Source organism: Anabrus simplex, chromosome 5, assembly GCF_040414725.1.
Source record: "Anabrus simplex isolate iqAnaSimp1 chromosome 5, ASM4041472v1, whole genome shotgun sequence".
In the NCBI taxonomy this organism is placed as follows: domain Eukaryota; kingdom Metazoa; phylum Arthropoda; class Insecta; order Orthoptera; family Tettigoniidae; genus Anabrus; species Anabrus simplex.
In genome coordinates this window covers 386,885,492-386,904,692 of record NC_090269.1, presented here as the reverse complement: position 1 = coordinate 386,904,692, position 19,201 = coordinate 386,885,492, and the positions used below count along the sequence as shown (strand labels likewise).

At 38.4% G+C, this 19,201-nt stretch overlaps 1 protein-coding gene across 1 annotated transcript in view; it reads left to right on the top strand.

Annotated features, from left to right (window-relative positions):
• The window catches only part of Orc5 (origin recognition complex subunit 5), a 196,398-nt gene that overhangs the window by 113,003 nt on the left and 64,194 nt on the right, over positions 1 to 19,201 (top strand). The window lies entirely within an intron of this gene.

Genomic DNA, 19,201 nt, shown 5'->3' with positions numbered 1-19,201 from the left:
GGGTCTAACTACAATGTCAAGAATTAAATTTAAAACTTAAACTGAAGGTTATATTTTCAGAACTTCAAACTTAACAATATTTTATGACAATAACACAGCTACAAGTAGCAATCATTAAACAAGATTGGGGAAAATCCAAGATTCAGAACCTTAACTCTTTGGGCTTTAAGCTCCTAATTTTACAATTTTACGAAGGGAAGAGGTATTATTTAATGAGGGGCAGAAATCTCCTAATTCAAGAGCTCTTGCTCCCTAAATCACAATATGTAGCCTCCCAGAGGCACACTTTACAGGTACAAAACTTGGAAAAGAGCTAACAGGCTCTCAGTTTCTTAGTGCCTACTCAAGGCAACCTCAACTTACAAACATTGGCCTCTCAAGGCACAACTTGCGATATGAAAACTGATTTAACAGGGGGTATTTAATACCCAACCTATGGGGGCCTTCATAGAAAAGGAACCAGTTAAATAACTGGCCCAAACACAAAATGAATGGAGGCGTACCCTGCACTCCAAGATAATAAACACTAAAAACCTAAAGGGCTCTAGGCTGATGAAACAGGGGCTATTCATAAACTACTGAGGTGACTCGTATAGAAATTACAATTACCACATTTCAGAATGAAAAACAGTTATGAAATGTAGTCACCTCAAACCAAGATGAAGGGGAGCTCGAGAGGGTACATCACACTCTATCCCCGATTTACAGTTAAAGATTTATGAAATTTTTACATCAGCTGGAAGAAAGTTACATTTTAGAAAAGAAGGTTACATAGTTAACGATTCGGACCTTTCCCTCAGATTAAACTGCGGAGGTAGCAAGAAAAAATAAAGTTATATGGCCATTACCTCGTAGATGTTCTGTTGACCGATGAAAGAGGCCGCCCGCCTCCTGCTTTGTGACACGCACACTCAATAAGATGACGATCAATTGACCAAGAAACGTAAAAAGTCGCAGTTTATAAACCCTCAGGGAAGGCATTCAGGAATAAACCAGCCACATCCTCTCAATTTAATTGGTCAAATTCAAAGTTACACTTCAGTATCGAACAAGAAGCCTGTGATAGGTAGAAAATTAATTACAGAAATTGGGGATTGGCTAGATTCAAAACTGGCGGAAAGAATAAGGAAATATTGTTAACCCAAAAATAAATGAACATCATTCAGTTACAAAAACCTAGAAATACAAAACGTCTTTAAATTATACGTTCTTACACCTCGCACCAGGGTGCATGATCATAGTCTTTTAGTAGTGTCATCTGTGGAAGAAAGTCCAAACTTCTTGATGAATGTAAAAAAACCTAGTAGAAATTCAGTCAGTTTAGGCAATTGCACAATAACAAAATTACATCCTATTTCTGTGGTGACATCTTCTGAGTAAAGTTCTAAGTTGGTGTAGTTCCAGTTTCACTGTTTTACCAATAGAGGAGTTCATTTAGGCACTGAATTTGAATGCGCGGCGATGGGGTGTACCTCCTGGTACAGGCCTCCCCCCTCCCCCCCGCCCCCAAATGTCTTTCCTAGGGATGACACAGAAGAATTTTGAAAAGAAAAAAAAGAAAGAAAACATTTCCAGTTGAAGAAAATTTCTGTTATTTTTTTTTGAAGTTGATAGGTAGGAACTTGATCAGCTCCAGCTTTAGAGTGTCCTTGTTGTTGTAGAATGTTAAATACATATTGATAATTTTGACGGCAAGTCCTGTCGCCGCTGCCGATATCCATTTGAGGTTGCTCGGACCTCTCAAGTATCCTCAGATATACCTCTCCCGCTACTATGAGGGGGGTAGTCGTGGTGATGGACGCCTCAGATTAGAAGTATGTGCAGTCCCCAGATGAGTTGGTGGTAGGGACACCGCACTTCAGCCTTTGCCGGGAGATGGACTCCGGCACGCCGTTCACAAGGAGCCTTCATGGGAGTGGAGTGGGCCCGTACCCCACTTCAGTTGCAGTACGGCGGCAAATGGCTGAGGGGGCACTGAAACAGTAAGATCTAGGCGACAGAGAAGTGTTGTTTCAGACTTGAGAGTACGATCTTTATTGGTGATGCATAGGGGTGCTTTCGTGCCAATAGTACGGAGATGCAGGAGACGGGGGCTTGGAAATGGCCACTAAGGAATTGACAGCAGGAAAAGCAGAGGGGAAGATCGTACGTACAGATCATGTTCAACATTTAATAACATAATCAGGGCAGAAGGCCTCGGATAATAATAAAAAAATACAACCTTCAAAATCCTGCTAAATTTAGTGGCAAATGTTCTTTAATTTTACAGGTTCGACTTGAGAGAGATGTAATCTAAAGATCCTCTCTGTGGCTGGATTGCTCACTAATAATGTAACGGGAGTCAGGAAATTCAATATAATGCACGGCCCATGAAATCTGGGGGCAAGCTTGCCCGCGGGAACAAAGTTCCTAACCATGACTTGATCCCCGACTTTTAAATTGATGGGCCTCCGTCCACGATCATATCTTTCCCTAACCTTTTCATGGGACACTTTAAGATTGGCCTTAGCCTTCTTCCATAGATATCTAATATTATTGTGATCCATTGTCTCTGGTAATACACCATTAAGTGACCAAAGGTTAGGGAGCGGCTTGTTAGGCACAAATTTAAACAGAAGAGAAGCAGGTGTGAACTTGTGAGATTCATGAACCACCGAATTTAAAGCAAAGGACAACCAATGCAGGGACGTATCCCACCTGGAATGATCATCATGATGAAATGCGATGAGAGCCAATCTAAAATTACGATTGACCCCTCAGCCAGAGATGGTTGAGGATAATACGCCGATGTAGTTACATGTGAAATAGACAGATTAAAACAGAATTTACGGAAGAGGTTGGATGTAAATGCTTTAGCATTATCGGAAACTATATATTGACAAGGACGAAAAGAAGCAAATATGGTATTTAAACAAGAAATGGTGGACAATCACCAACTTGTTCAGGAAACATGACGTTGAGATAGCATTCTCAATGAACAGCAACACTAGACACAGGTTCTTTAATCATAGCAAGGTCAACGAGAATAATGAAAGTAAGTTCCAAAACTCAGGAATTTACAAGTTAACATGTAATCAGTGTCGGGCCACATATGTCGGGCAATCCGGGCGCAATTTCATAATAAGATATCAGGAGCATATTAATGCAGAGAGACACAGGAGGTTTTCGGCAATGGGCGAACATATGAGAGAGACAGGACACAAATTTACAAGCATCAACCAGGATCTCGTAATTATCAAAAGACTAAGTAAGGGAAGACTAATGAATAGTTTTGAAAGTATACACATATTTCTGGACAAAATGTTAAATAAGGATAAAAATTAAAATGAAACAAACGAACAAAGAAACCCCTTATTTGAACATATTTTAAGATACATGGAAGTATTAGAAAGCAATCGAACACGCCCAGTGAAAGCAGGAACCTATCACAAAGCACCTACGTCACAAATAGAAACCAATCCCCTTAACTCGACAACAAATGACAACACACTCTCACTTCCCCTTCCCCCTCCAAACCAAGCCAGTAAAACGTACCTGTCACACAGCTATTACACTAGGTCGAAGACGGTAGAGAAGGAAACAAACAAGTAAACTCCGTAACCAGAATAAATTGGACAGGGGTAAATTTAAAAACAGTTTCTTTACGGCATAATAACTCCGTGCAAGAAACATGTTTCCAGATTCTCTTAAATAACCAACACGTTCTTCTGCCGGTTTCGGGTCACACCAAATGTGCCAATCTTTTGAAGATTTAGAATAAATTTACGTAACGAACAATTAAATAGGGGTAAGTTTCGGCCTTTACAATTCTTTTCAAATACGTACAATTCATTTGGATAACAGAATCTTAAACAAAAATCTTTTTAATTAATAATTATATCTTTCCTGCCAGTTACAGGCCATACTTCAAACTATCCGTCTAAGTGAAATACTGAACAAATTCGACCATAGTTAGCATAAATTCTTCTAGCGGACAATAAGAATGATCTAGAAAAATTAACTGTGCATTGCAAGTGAACTGTGCATTGAGTGAAACACAGCTGAAACTAATAAAGAACGAATGTAGTGCCATAGAAGGAAGTTTAGGAAGTTTTTAGTTTAGAAATAGTTTTTTAATTTGTATATCTAATTTTAACATCCCCCCCCCCACCCGCCCTCACCATTAAGTGTTCTTTACCAAAAATTTTAATTATCAAATGTTTTTACATTCTTTTGCCTAAGCTATAAGATAAGCAGCTGATGATGATTGCCAAGCAATTGAAACATGTACTGCAGTTTTTTAATGACATAATTTAGCCTAAGGTTAAATAATAAAAGTATCGATCAAGTGGAAAAGATTTTATTTAATTCTTATTTGATTACAATATCGATACGGAATGAAGTGGATAGTATGTAATATGTTCTGCAGTCTCAGATAAAATAACAATATCATCGGCAAATCTCAAGGTTTTGATTTCCTCTCCTTGGATTGTGATTCCCTTTCCGAATTCCTCTTTGATTTCCTTTACTGCCTGTTCTATGTAAACATTGAAAAGGAGGGGGGACAAACTGCAGCATTGCCTCACTCCTTTCTGGATTGCTGCTTTATTTTCAAAGCCCTTGATTCTTATCACTGCAGACTGATTTTTATACAGATTGTAGATAATTCTTCATTCTTGGTACCTGATCCCAATCACCTTCAGAATCTTAAATAGCTTGGTCCAATCAACTTTATCGAATGCCTTTTCTAGATCTACAAATGCCATGTACGTGGGCTTGTCCTTCTTGATTTGATCCTCTAAGATCAGACGAAAAGTCAGGATTGCTTTACGTGTTCCTACATTTCTTCTGAAGCCAAATTGATCTTCTCCTAACTCAGCTTCAACTTGTTTTTCCATTCTTCTGTAAACAATACATGTTAAAATTTTGCAGGCATGAGTTACTAAACTAATGGTGCGATAGTTTTTACACCTGTCAGCACCGGCTTTCTTGGAAACGGGTATAACAACATTCTGCCGAAAATCGGATGGGACTTCTCCTGTCTCATACATCTTACACACTAAATGGAATAACCTTGCCATGCTGGTTTCTGCTAAGGCAGTCAGTAATTCAGAGGGAATGTCATCAATTCCAGGTACGTTGTTCCTATTTAGGTCACTCACAGCTCTGTCAAACTATGACCTCAAAATTGGGTCTCCCATTACATCAGCATCAACAGCCTCTTCTTGTTCCAGAACCAAATTGTCTACATCTTCACCTTGATACAACTGTTGGATATGTTCCTGCCATCTTTCTGCTTTGTCTTCTTTCCCTAGCAGTGGCTTTCCATCTGAGCTCTTAATATTCATACACCTAGATTTCCTTGATTTTCCTGTATGCAACATCTACCTTTCCTAGGACCATACAACCTTCGACATCCTTGCACTTCTCCTACAGCCAGACTTCCTTAGCTACCTTGCACTTTATGTCCACTTCATTCTTTAATTGCCTGTATTCTTTTCTGCCCTCTACATTTCTAGCATTCTTGTATTTTCGTCGTTCATCAATTAGGTCAAGTATCTCCTGAGTTATCCACTGATTCTTAGTTGATCTTGTCTTCCTTCCTACCATTTCTTCAGCAGCCTTGCTGACTTCATTTTACATGACTATCCACTCTTGCTCTATTGTGTTTCCTTCAGCCTTTTCATTTAGTCCTTTTGCAACATGTTCCTTGAAACAATCCCTCACACTCTTTTCTTTCAACTTGTCTAGATCCCATCTTTTTGCATTCTTTCCTTTCTTCAATTTCTTCAGCTTCAGATGGCATTTCATGACCAACAAGTTGTGGTCAGAGTCCATGTCTGCTCCTGGGAAGGTTTTGCAATCCAACACCTGGTTTCTGAATTTCTGCCTAATCATAATGAAGTTTATTTGATACCTTCCAGTGTCTCCAGGTCCCATCCACGTATAAAGCTGTCGTTTATGGTGTTTGAACCAAGTATTGGCAAGGACTAAATTGTGATCAGTGCAGAAATCAACCAGCCGACTTCCTCTTTCGTTCCTTTGTCGCAATCCAAATTCTCCTACTGTATTACCTTCTCTTCCTTTGCCTACCACTGCATTCCAGTCTCCCATCACAATTAGATTCTCGCCACCTTTTACATATTTTATTAAATCTTCTATCTCTTCAAATGTTCTTTCGATTTCCTCATCATCCGCTGAGCTAGTAGGCATATAGACCTGCACTATTGCGGTGGGCATTGCTTTGGTGTCTATCTTGACGACAATAATTCTTTCACTATGCTGGTCGTAGTAGCTTACCCGCTGCCCTATTTTCTTATTCATTATTAAACCAACTCCTGCGTTTCCTCTGTTTGATTTTGTGTTGATAATTCGGTAGTCGCCTGACCAGAAATCCTGTTCTTCCTGCCAACGTACTTCACTTATACCAACTACATCTAACTTTAGCCTATCCATCTCCCTTTTCAGATTTTCTAATCTACCACAACGATTCAAACTTCTAACATTCCATGCTCCGACTCGCAGAATGTCAGTATCCATCTTCCTGATGATAGCCCCCTCTCGTGTAGTCCCCACCCGAAGATCCGAATGGGGGACTAGTTTACCTCCGGAATATTTTACCTGGGAGGAAGCCATCATCAGTACATCATTCAGACAGAGAGAGCTGCATGTCCTCGGTGTTAGTTATGGCTATAGTTTTCAGCCGTGATGGAACGATAACCAAGGAAATTGGGAAAAGAATACAACAAGCAAACAGCTTCTACCAGAGTGTATGGAGTATGAGGGAGGAGTTGGAGAGTTTGAGGGAGATAATTAGGATTCTCTCAGAAGACAGGAAGGAAGGTAGGCCTTCCTCAAACAATGTACAGGATACAGTAGGTTTAAAGGAGGGATGGGAAGGAAAGGGGAGAATTGTAGAAGTCAGGTGGTCTAATGTTCTAGGGGGAAGGAGATTGCAGGTTAAGGCCTCTATTCAGGATCAGATTTCAGGACAGTTGTCTGTGAGAAATTGGTACAAGTCACTGCAGGTAGAACAACAGAGGGAGGACGAAGAACAGGGAACTGTTGCTGAGATGTGTGAAAGTAGGAGGAAGGCAAAAGGTAGGAAAGGGAAATGTAGAGTAGAGGATAGGAAAAGACAGGTGGAGCAGGGTCAAGGGAGGGAGAAAAGGGAGGAGAAAGTAGCTTTTGGAACTGTCAGGAAAGATAGGGCTGACCAGGAGGGGAGGGGATCAAATGAGGTGGGTAATGTTGAGGCTCTGGTCATGGGGGATTCCATTATTAGACATGTTTAGACATGTGAGAAAAGTGTGTGGAAGAAAGGGAACCAGGGTAGAGTGTTATCCAGGAATTAGGTTGAGGCAGATGTTGAGGAAAGTAGAAGAGAAGGAGGAGGGAAAGGGGAAGGTGGTAGTGTTTCAACTTTGGTACCAAAAATGTAAGGCAAGCTGGTATAAGTACCAACATAGTTAGGGACGTGTGGGATCTGGTAAATGCTGCACGTGTGAAGGTTAAGGAAGCAGAGATTGTTATCAGTGGAATACTGTGTAGGAGGGATAATGACTGGACAGTGATTGGGGCTTTAAATGGGACTATTGTGAGTGGGTATGTGGGAAACTGGGAGTGAGATTTCTAGATCCTAGTGGGTGGATAGGAGATAGGGATATGCGCTCAGATGGCCTTCACTTAAACCGCAGTGGTACGTATAAGTTCAGAAAAATATGTTTAGAAGGGTGATAGGGAGGTACATTCAGGGAAACGGGGTGGTCTAGGGAATGGTGATAAGGGTTTGGGATCTGGACGTCAAGTAGAGATGACATAAAAATGTTAGTGTTGAACTGTAGAAGTATTGTAAAGAAAGGAATAGAATTAAGTAATTTAATAAATATATACTTACCAGATATTGTAATAGGATTGAATCATGGCTGAGAAATGATATAATGGATGCAGAAATTTTCTCACGGAGCTGGAGTGTGTATCTTGGAGATAATATAGGAATGGTGGGAGGGGGAGTATTCATTCTGGTGAAAGAAGAATTTGTAAGCTACGAAAAAGTTAAAGATGACAAACATTACATTCTAGGTGTAAGGCTTATTTCTAAAGATAATAGGTAACTTTAAGTCTTCGGAGTGTACAGACCGAGAAAGGGTAGCGCTGATGCTGATTCAAAATTATTTGATATATATAATCACCTATGTGGGAAATGACATGGAAAGGAATGTGATTGTAGCGGGAGATCTGAATTTACCAAATGCCAATTGTGACGGTAATGCGAACGACAGAAAGCATGACCAACAAATGGCAAATAAGCTAGTATGGGAAGGACAGCTGATGCAGAAAGTGATGGAACCAACTAGAGGGAAAGATATTCTGGACATGGTGCTGGTAAAACCAGATGAGGTCTATAGAGAAAGCAAAGTAATAGATGGTATTAGTGATCATGAAGTTGTTTTTGTCGTAGTTAAAAATAAATGTGATAGAAAGGAAGGTTTTAAAAGTAGGACTATAGGCAGTACCATATGGCTGATAAAACAGGCAGAAGGGAGTTTTTAAAAAGTAACTATGATCGGTGGAAAACGGTAAACAAGAAAATGTTAAGACTCTGGGATAGATTTAAAGCACTTGTTGAAGAATGTTAAAACAGGTTTGTAACTTTAAAGGTGGTAAGGCATGGTATAGACCCACCTTATTATAGTAGAGAATTAAAGAGACTAAGAAGAAGGTGCAGATTGGAAAGAAATAGTCAGAAATGGCTATGGAAGTAAGGAGAAATTTAAGGAACTTACTAGGAAATTGAATCTAGCAAAGAAGTCAGCTGAGGATAATATGATGGCAAGCATAATTGGCAGTCATACAAATTTTAGTGAAAAATGCTCTTTTAATTTTTTTTTTTGCTATTGCTAGATATGTCGTATGGCGACGATGGGACAGGAAAGGGCTAGGACTGGGAAGGAAGTGGCCGTGGCCTTATTTAAAGTACAGCCCCAGCATTTGCCTGGTGTGAAAATGGAAAACCACGGAAAACCATCTTCAGGGCTGCCGACAGTGGGGTTCAAACCTACTATCTTCCCAATACTGGATACTGGCCACACTTAAGCGACTGTAGCTATCGAGCTCGGTAGTGAAAAATGGAAGAGTATGTTAAGGCAGAAACAGGTTCCAAGTAGGACATTCCAGGAATCATTAATGAACAGGTGGAGTGTGTATGTGAGGATCTTCAAAAGGCAGCAGTATTCCGTCAGCAGTATGTGAAGATTGTTGGTTGCAAGGATAATGTCCTGATAGAGGAGATGACTGATGCTAAAGAAGTAGTAACATTTTACATATGATAACAATGACCACTGAGTACAACATCAAGATTCATCTGGCCTTCATTGATTATAAAAAAGCTTTTCACTCGATGGAGATTTGGGCAATCATGAAGGCACTTCAAAATGCCATGATAAACTCAGGGTATATAAAGCTTCTGGAAAACATTTATGATCAAGCAACAGTGGTAATCAGAGTGGACGAAGACCTCATCACCAATAAAGTCCCAGTTGGCAAAGAAGTTCGACAAGGTGACACAATCTCTCCAAAGCTGTTTACCCTTGCCTTGGAAGATGTATTTAAAACCCCTCATTGGAATAATAAAGGAATAAAAAATCAACGGGTAATATTTAAACCACCTGTGTTTTGCCGATGACATTTTGCTAATAAGTGAAAATCTAGACGAGCTAGAAAGCATGATCCAAGAATTAAAAGCTGCCTCTGCTAAGATTGGTTTGGAAATGAACATTAGTGAAACGAAAATACTAAGCCCAGACAGTCAACCACTTAAAATGGGAAACCAGTATATAGAAGCTGTTGAAGAGTACATCTATCTTGGACACAAGATAAAACTTGGAAAAGACAACCAACGTGCAGAAATTCCACGCAGAATAGGTATGAATTGGATAGCATTCCGAAAACTAAGATTCATCCTGACCAACGAGGATGTTCCATTTAATCTGAAGACCAAGGTTTCTAATACGTGCGTGCTGCCAGTTACTACTTACAGTCTGGAAACAATGATTCTGATGAAGGACAGTGCTTGCAAGCTTCAGCGAACAGGAGCCATGGAGCGACAGATGCTAGGGATCAGCCTTAGGGATAAGACCGTTCAGAGGACACCAGAAGAACAACAAATGTAACAGACATTCTAGAGAGAGTACCAAGACTCAAAAATTGCAATGGGTAGGACGCATAGCTCGACAAGACTACAATAGGTGGACCTCTAGGATTGTTCACTGGAGACCCTGGGAACACAAGAGAAGCATTGGAAGACCCCAGAAGAGATGGCTCGATGACCTAAAGCTGTTGGCTGGAACACGCTGGTTCCAAGTGGCTCAAGACCGAAGACAATGGAAGCATATGGAAGAGGCATATATAAAGCAGTTGACTGAAATAGGCTAGAAAAGAAGAAGAAGACAAAGAACAATGACATTTGCAATAAGATACAAACGTTGAAAACCAGAAAATTGGCTGGAATTGAGAAGATTGCCGGGTTATACTAGAGACAACGGGTTGAGATATCGTACCATATCTGAAGTACTTATTTGATTATTATTTGCATGAAGGAGCTATACCAAATGCTATAGCAGCCCCTGTGTATAAAGGAAAGGGTGATAGACATAAAGCTGACAATTCCAGGCCAGTAAGTTTGACATGCATTGCATGTAAGCTTTGGGAAGGCATTCTTTCTGATTATATTAGTCATGTTTGCAAAATTAATAACTGGTTCGGTAGAAGACAGTTCGGGTTTAGGAAAGGTTATTCCACTGAAGCTCAACTTGTAGGATTCCAGCAAGATATAGCAGATATCTTGGATTCAGGAGGTCAAATGGACTGTATCGCGATGGACCTGTCTAAAGCATTTGATAGGGTGGATCATGGGAGACTACTGGCAAAAATGAGTGCAATTGGACTGGACAAAAGAGTGACTGAATGGGTTGCTATATTTCTAGAAAATAGATCTCAGAGAATTAGAGTAGGCGCATCTTTATCTGACCCTGTAACAATTAAGAGAGGAATTCCTCAAGGCAGTATTATTGGACCTGGATGTTTTCTTATATCAATTATATGAGTAAAGAAGTGGCATCAGATAAAATGCTTTTTGCAGATGATGTCATTCTGATAGAGTAATAAATAAGTTACAAGATTGTGAGCAACTGCAAAATGACCTCGATAATGTTGTGAGATGGACAGCAGGCAATGGTATGATGATAAACGGGGTTAAAAGTCAGGTTGAATTTAACAAATAGGAAAAATCCTCTCAGTTTTAATTACTGCGTTCATGCTTGCTTGTTGTTTTAAGGGGCCTAACATCGAACGTCATCGGCCCCATTGCGTTGATGGGGTGAAAGCCTTTTTTTTGGGGATCATTGTAAGTATCTAGGTGTTAATATAAGGAAAGCTCTTCATTGGGGTAATCACATAAATGGGATTATAAATAAAGGGTACAGATCTTTGCACATGGTTATGAGGGTGTTTAGTGGTTGTAGTAAGGATGTAAAGGAGAGGACATATAAGTCTCTGGTAAGACCCCAACTAGAGTGTGGTTCCAGTGTATGGGACCCTCACCAGGATTAATTGATTTGAGAACTGGAAAAAATCCAAAGAAAAGCAGCTCGATTTGTTCTGGGTGATTTCCGACAAAAGAGTTACGTTACAAAAATGTTGCAAAGTTTAGGCTGGGAAGACTTGGAAGAAAGAAGGCGAGCTGCTCAACTAAGTGGTATGTTTATTAAGAGTATTACAAAAATGTTTATTTATTAAGACCACCTTTTCTTGTAGTTAAGATTTACAATATATTACAAAGTCTATTCGGTACATATTTCACCCTCCTTCAGGGGCATCATCAGCCTTGACTCAAACCTTAAAATCATTGGTCAGGATCCTGATCAATCCTTATATGTTAACAAAGATTAAAAATTCTTATTATTTCGTATTTGTATAATGAATAAATAAACTTAGTTCTGAAGTAAATAATATCAATAATATCATTCTATCCCACAAAAATATTCAGGTGCACCAGCCTACTTTAATCGTTACCATTAATAAACACATTAAATCGAATTTAAATTTAAAGTAAAAAAAGGAAAATGGGTTGGTTGGCTGGCTAAATAGAGGTTTTTTTGACAGGACCTAGTGGAGGATAGTTCCCCACAATACCCACATAAACAAAGGTCTCACGACATTTCACATTAAACTAAATCAGTACAGAAATACCGTCCATAATGTCACCACACAGCCTCACACAGAATTAGAAAAATAAGCCCAAATTAAAAGTAATTTAAAATCGCAAAAGCCATAGAAAGCTAGGGCAAACAATAAAACACCAGAAACATATTCAAATAGAACGAGCCAGTCCACTAAACATGACTGAGACAAAACACACGAACTCCACTTAAGATGAAAACAATTCATTATTATATTCACGAAGCCACACACAAGTTGCTGCTATCGCAGACGAGACAATCGTCAATAATATTAAATTACGTAACTGCCAAGCACGAAGAGATAAGCAACAACAATACGTAGATAAGAAAATAACCTGACTCCAAATCTCTCGGACTAGGGCTGTCCAAGAACCCTCAATTAAACCTACAACATCACAATAGCATTGTTGACCTACAGTTATGTTAATATTAATGCGGGTTTACAAAATAATTAGAGTAAGGATCACATTAAATGCCCGCAATAGAAATGAAAATAAACCAACCCAACCCAAATAATATATACCAAAGAAATATTAAAATTTACAAGATCGATAATAATAATAATAATAATAATAATAATAATAATAATAATAATGAAATTTTAAAAAAGTAGTTACTAGTGCAAGCGTAGTATTAGGTCAAACATGGGCACCAAAAGGCTGAAACACATGACAGGATGCACGAATCAAATATCAGAGAATCACAAGCCAAAAATAAACACAAATTAGTGCACAAATACACAGCAACGATATCAAAAATAAATACAAAACTTTCAAACAAGAAACCGCAAACGCATCCAGAAAATAGCACGGGAAAACAAATAAATCCAAGAGGAAAACAAATTTAAAGCAAGGGAACGGAGAATTTTCAAAGTTATCTACGCACAACAATGGACATCCCTTATACACGACACACACCTGAAGCAAGAACGCCCTACTAAAAACTGAGATATAAGATTAAGTCACACAAAACACACGAATGAAAATATAACTACAATACACAAGAAAAATAATATAAGCTTAAGGAAAACATAAGAGGCATACTTACATGAATCCATATATACTTAGATAATCTCACCCGTGTTTAGGCCTAACACTATAACACTCACAAGTAAGAATATTAACAAAACCTACATAATTAATACTATAGTAAAAAGGTTACATATTTAAAAACAAAAATATCTTCCCTCGTCCCTAGGCGAGGAATACACTTCCTGTTATCCAATATCGACTGTCTCGGTCATTATTTTAGGAGCAGCACAGCCGTTATATATGGCTACCAAAAAAACCGTCTACTCCTGAGCAGTTCAAACCATCAGCAGGCACACTCCACTTTTAGTCACTTGCAGCGACACAGTCTAGTCTTGGTACACACTCTGGCGGGCTCCGTCAAAACACACACTGCATTTGCAATATGCGCACACAGATTGCGTAAGAGTTCGTGTTGCTGTCCACAGTACTATCAAACCCACTAGAAATAACTTACAGAATAACTATGTGTCGAAATGTCCCAATCGCCACATATATAAGTAGTAGATGACATGTTGACTAAATGTTCCGTGCGCTCATGCACTAAAATTATCAGAGTCCACCAGATACGTAGTTTAGTCATGCAGGTTGTCAAATACCGTCGGATTCCAGTCTCATATGGTTATTGTAATATCACAGCTCGGTATACAGATACCATGCCAAGAATGCAGAGTTCAATAGCAGAATGCATAAATCACAAAAATGAGCTGTGTCGATAATGCACGCAATTTAAATATATGTCGCGTAGACAGGTCCTTTTTTCAATATATAGATATCTTACATTATTAATGCTACAATTCAACGTTAAAATTACTGTTGTTAAAACATGATTGTTGGATGAATCCAGCTTGCTGTCATGTATGATGAATTGAGCAAATAACAAATTCTCTATAAAGGTTAGCTGAAATTGTGTTGGTTTTTAACTTCTGGAGTATGAATTGAAAATTATCTGTAACATGGGGAATGGTGTGGAAGAATTAGACTTGTGACACGAGACAGCTAATCATGAACGAGGTCGCTGTATGCCTGTTTACTTACTCCTTCAATTGTACTGGACGTGTCTGGCTGCTCTGGCTGTGCCTGACTGGCGCTTCTACTTCTAGTATTGTACCGGTGTAAATGTAGGGGTGAGGAACATGGAGGGGAAGAGGGGGTAGGCGGAGCTTTTAAAGTGTGCGCTATTGGCTGGGGGGAGTCTTTAGGGGCCGCTTGGGAGGGCGTAGTCTTATGCGAGGTAGTGGGAGCTTTTAAGTACGAAGATTTAAAAATGTTTAAGAATTTGTTATGTTTCAAGTTCAAAATGCCCAATAATCTAGGTAATAATACAGAATTTTTAACATCGGTAACATCATTGAGATTCTGGTTTTTATTATAGACCTAGTCTAAAAAGATGTATAAATTTTCTAATTCATTCATTAGTTTGCCTTTACCTCATCATCATTATCATCATCATTTTCCCATTTCCAGCTGACACCGGGTGAGAGCAAATATGATTCCTCTCTACTTTGTTCTGTCGTTCACCATCCTTCTTCCGATATGATGTTCCAATCCATGTTTCGTTTTCTAATGCTACTCTTCACCAAGTCCATTCACCACATTCTTGGTCTTCCTCTTCCTCTCTTCCCTGTCATCTGTCCTTCCAGTGCTCATCTTGGTAGTCTTACTTCATTCATCCGTTTGACATGACCAAACAATCTCAGTTTACAAAAGGAGCACATTTATTGTTCCACCTAATAAATGTACTCCTTTTGTAAACTAAGTGAGATCACTGTTTTCAATATGGATCAAAAATGAGAATGATGGTTTGTAATGTCCAAACCATTTCGATCTGTTTTGCTCTAGTTTGTCCTTTAATTTCTGTACTCCCAGTTCTTTCCATATGTCTTCATTTCTTACTCTGTCTCTCCTCGTTTTTTGTACCATACTTCTCAGGAATTTCATTTCAGCTGCTTGTACTCTGTTCTCATACCTCTGCCCAAGTTTCTGTTGCATATGTCATTAAAGGAAGATAATAAGCTATATACATAACTTCTTTAGCCTTCATTGTTATATCCTTGTTCCATACTAGTCCTCTCACCTGTTGATAGAAAGCACTCCCCAGTTGTATTCTTCTCTTAATTTCCAAATCTATTCTTCCATCTTCAGACTTTCCAAATATTTGAAGATTTTTACTCCTTCCAATTTCTTATCTCCCACTTTGATAATTCCTCTTCCTTCTTTCTCGCCTCTACTCATCACCACTGTTTTACTCTTCTCTACATTTATCTTCAACCTCCATTTTTCAATATTTTTATTTATTGTGACTAACTGGTCTTCTACCTCCATTTCATCCTCACCCAAATCACATCATCATCTGCTAACAACATCACCTTAATTTTCTACCTACTATAATCTTTCATTGCTGCCTTCATGATGTCATCCATCACCATTAAAAACAGTAAGGTTGACAACACACTTCCTTGTTTTAGTCCATTCTCAATTCTAAACCATTCTGACGCCCCTACTGTAGTCTTCACACTACTTTAGCAATCTTTGTACATTGCAGTTATCATGTTTCTCAATTCCTTGTCAGTCCCCCTGCTTCTTCTTCTTATTCTTCTTCTTCTTCTTTTTTTATGACCACATAGGATCACTTTAGTCAGTCTCATTCAAGTCTCTTTGAAGGGATTGTTTGGGATTTGCGGTCCTCCCAGTACTTCTTCAGATGCTCCGATCTTCGTGCTCTTTCCTCAGTTGAAAATATGCGTGTTGTTGGTTTGTTTCATGTAAGGGTAAAGTGGAGGTTTGTATTCAATTTTATCTTATTTGTGGTGTCTTCTGTTGTGAGGCCTATTTCCTTCAGATCCTCTCTTACTTCTCTGATCCATTTACATCCTATTGTGGTATTTTTTGAGACGAGATTGTGTTGTAATAGTTGTTTCAGAAGTCTCGAATCCTGCATCCTCATGATATGTCCAAAGAATCCCAGTCTCCTCTTACTCATAGTATCTGTAATGGGTTCTAGCCCTTTGTACATGACTTTGTTAGGTATTAACCGCCACTGTCCATCTTTCTGGTATTTTTTGTTGATGCAGGTTCTTCCAATCCTCCTTTCAATTTTCTGAAGTCTGTCAGTCTTTGATTGTTTATTCAGGAGAAAAAGTGTTTCTGCTGCATATGTAGCTTCCGGTTTTATAACTGTGTTGTAGTGTTGTATTTTTTTATTTATTGATAGACATTTCTTTTTGTAGATATCCCATGTTAATTTTTGTGCTTTAGCTAAAATATTTGTTCTTGTTTGGATTGAGATTTTTTCATTTAGGTTATGTGTTATTACTTCTCGAAGATATTTAAATTGAGTTACTATTTTGATTTTATTACCATTTATGGTAACTTCTTTTATTTGTGTTGGTTTTAGGGGCATAATTTCTGTTTTTTCAAATTATATTTTGAGGCCAGTTTTATTTGCAATGTTTTGAAGTTCTGATATCTGGGTTTTTGCTTCTTTTATGTCTACTGCTAGTAATGCTAAATCGTCAGTGAAACCCAGGCAATTTGTTTTGATATTTCGGCCAATCTTTATTTTGGGGGGACATTTCCTAAACCATTCCATCATTACCATTTCTAGAGCACAATTAAATAATAGTGGTGTGAGCCTATCTCCTGCTGTAGTCCAGTTTTAATTTCAAATGTCTCTGATGTTTCACCCCTAAACTTCACTTTTGATTTGGTGTTAGTTTATTGTTTATTAGGCATTCCAAAACTTTTGTTCTAGGGATGCTATCATAAGCCTTTTCCAAATCAATAAAGGTCATTATCGTATCCTTCCCATATTCCCAATTTTTTCCCATATTTTGTCTCAGGATGAAAATGGGTTCCACTGTTGACCTGCCTCCTGTAAATCCAAACTGTTCTTCTTCTATTTGGCTTTCTACCTTTCATTCTTTTTTCTGGTATTCTTTCCATTACTTTGGCAAAGTGTGAGATGATTGTGATTCCTCGGTAGTTACCACATATCTTCCTATCTCTTTTCCTGAATATTGGTAATATTATTCCCTTTTTCCAGTCTTCAGGAACTTTCTTCTCTCTCCACACACATCTCAGAAGTCTGTATGTCCATTGCAATGCCACTGGTCCTGCTGCTTTGATCATTTCTATTGAAACTTCATCTTTTCCCACAGCTTTTCCCTTCTTCATTTTACTAACTGTCCATTCCACTTCAACCATAGTAATGTCTGTTTCTTCTTTTATTTTTTCCTCCTCAGTTTTGTTTGCTTGTGTAATTTCTCCACTTTTCTGATGTCTGACCTTTAGTAGCTTGCTGAAATATTCTTTCCATCTGTCCGTTATCTCTTCTGGTTTAGTCATTATTACTCCTTCTTTGTTTTTTATGAATCCATTGTTCACCTTCACATTCCTTCTATTTTTTACAACTCCAAATTATAATTTTTTCCCCACAATTTAAATCCTCCCTGATTTCCTGGGTGAATTCTTCCCAGCTTTTCCTCTGCAATTACTTTCTTGCAATTTCTTTTTGCTTCTATATATTTTGTTTTACTTACTTCAGTCTAGTTTTCCATTCCTTCCTAGTTTCCTTCTTCTCTTTTACTTTTTCCTTCACTCTATCATTCCACCATTTTGTTGCCTTTTCCCTTACATTTCCTGATGTTCTTCTACATGTTTTCTCTGCACTACTTACAAAAGCGCTCTTAAAATCGAAATAGACTTTCAACGTATTAGGTCGTGTTATGATTACAATGCGGTCGTGAAAACTCAATAGTCCTCTTAAAATTTTCCCATTCTTGTTCCACATCGCTGATATCTCTCCTTGGTATCTGTACTCTCAAATCTTTCTTAAACTCTTCTCCAACCTCCGTTTCTTTTAATCTCCAAACCTTAATCTTTCTTTCTCTTTTCTCTGGCAGTTTAATTATTTTTCCCACTCTTAATTTCGCTACCACTGCCCTATGATCAGCCCCAAAGGCTTCTTCTGGCATGGCTGTAACTTTAGCTTTTTCCACTAGTATGTAGTCTATCAGAGTTTTCGTTCTTCTATCTCCCCATCTATACCTCGTTATCTTCTACTATTTTTCTTCCTGAACCATGTATTCCCTATAATTAACTGGTTCTGCTGACAGGAGTCCATTAAAACATTCCCTTCCGGGCTCTTACTTCCATAACCGTATGATCCCAAGATCTCCTCTCTTTCTTGTCTGTCTCTTCCCACTTGAGCATTTAGGTCTCCCATTATTATTACTGGTATTATTATTATTATTATTATTATTATTATTTCCTTATCCTTTATATATTTTTCCACGTCCTCAAGGAATTCTTCTAAGGATTCTTCTTTATTCCCTGTTTGCAGAGCATATACTTCAAAGAGATCTTTTGTCCCTGTCTTGAATTTTATTTTTCCTTTGATCATTCTGTCATTTATCTTCACCTCCTCCACATACTCTAGGACAGGGATGGCGAACCTTTTCCAACTAGTGTGCCATTTTAACTCTGGTTTATTATTCTCATCTGTTGACTGTGCCACTTGTTGTTTTCCATTTCCATTACGGGATGTCTTCAACCTACACATCCCCCCACCACCCTTTGCAACTTCCTTTCAATTTCCCTATTATGTTTCATAGTACGTTATTTATTTATTTATTTATTTATTGAGTGATTTATTTATTTATTATACATATTTGCATAACGGGTACAATATATCTTGTAAATATATTTGATTGCATGTTCCGTGGGGCCGCGGCGGTTTCCTACCCACTCGTAAGCCTATCCCATTGTCGCCACAAGTCCTATCTGTGTTGGTGCGACGTAAAACAAATTGTAAAAAAAAAATATTACTTATAAAAATCTAAAGTACTAACATTGCGAATGGACTTCACTTCCTCCATTAGCTTCATTATCTTCCCATGTTGTAGTTTGTACGCTCAACAATTAAACTAATTTCTCCCTCATCACTTTTACATA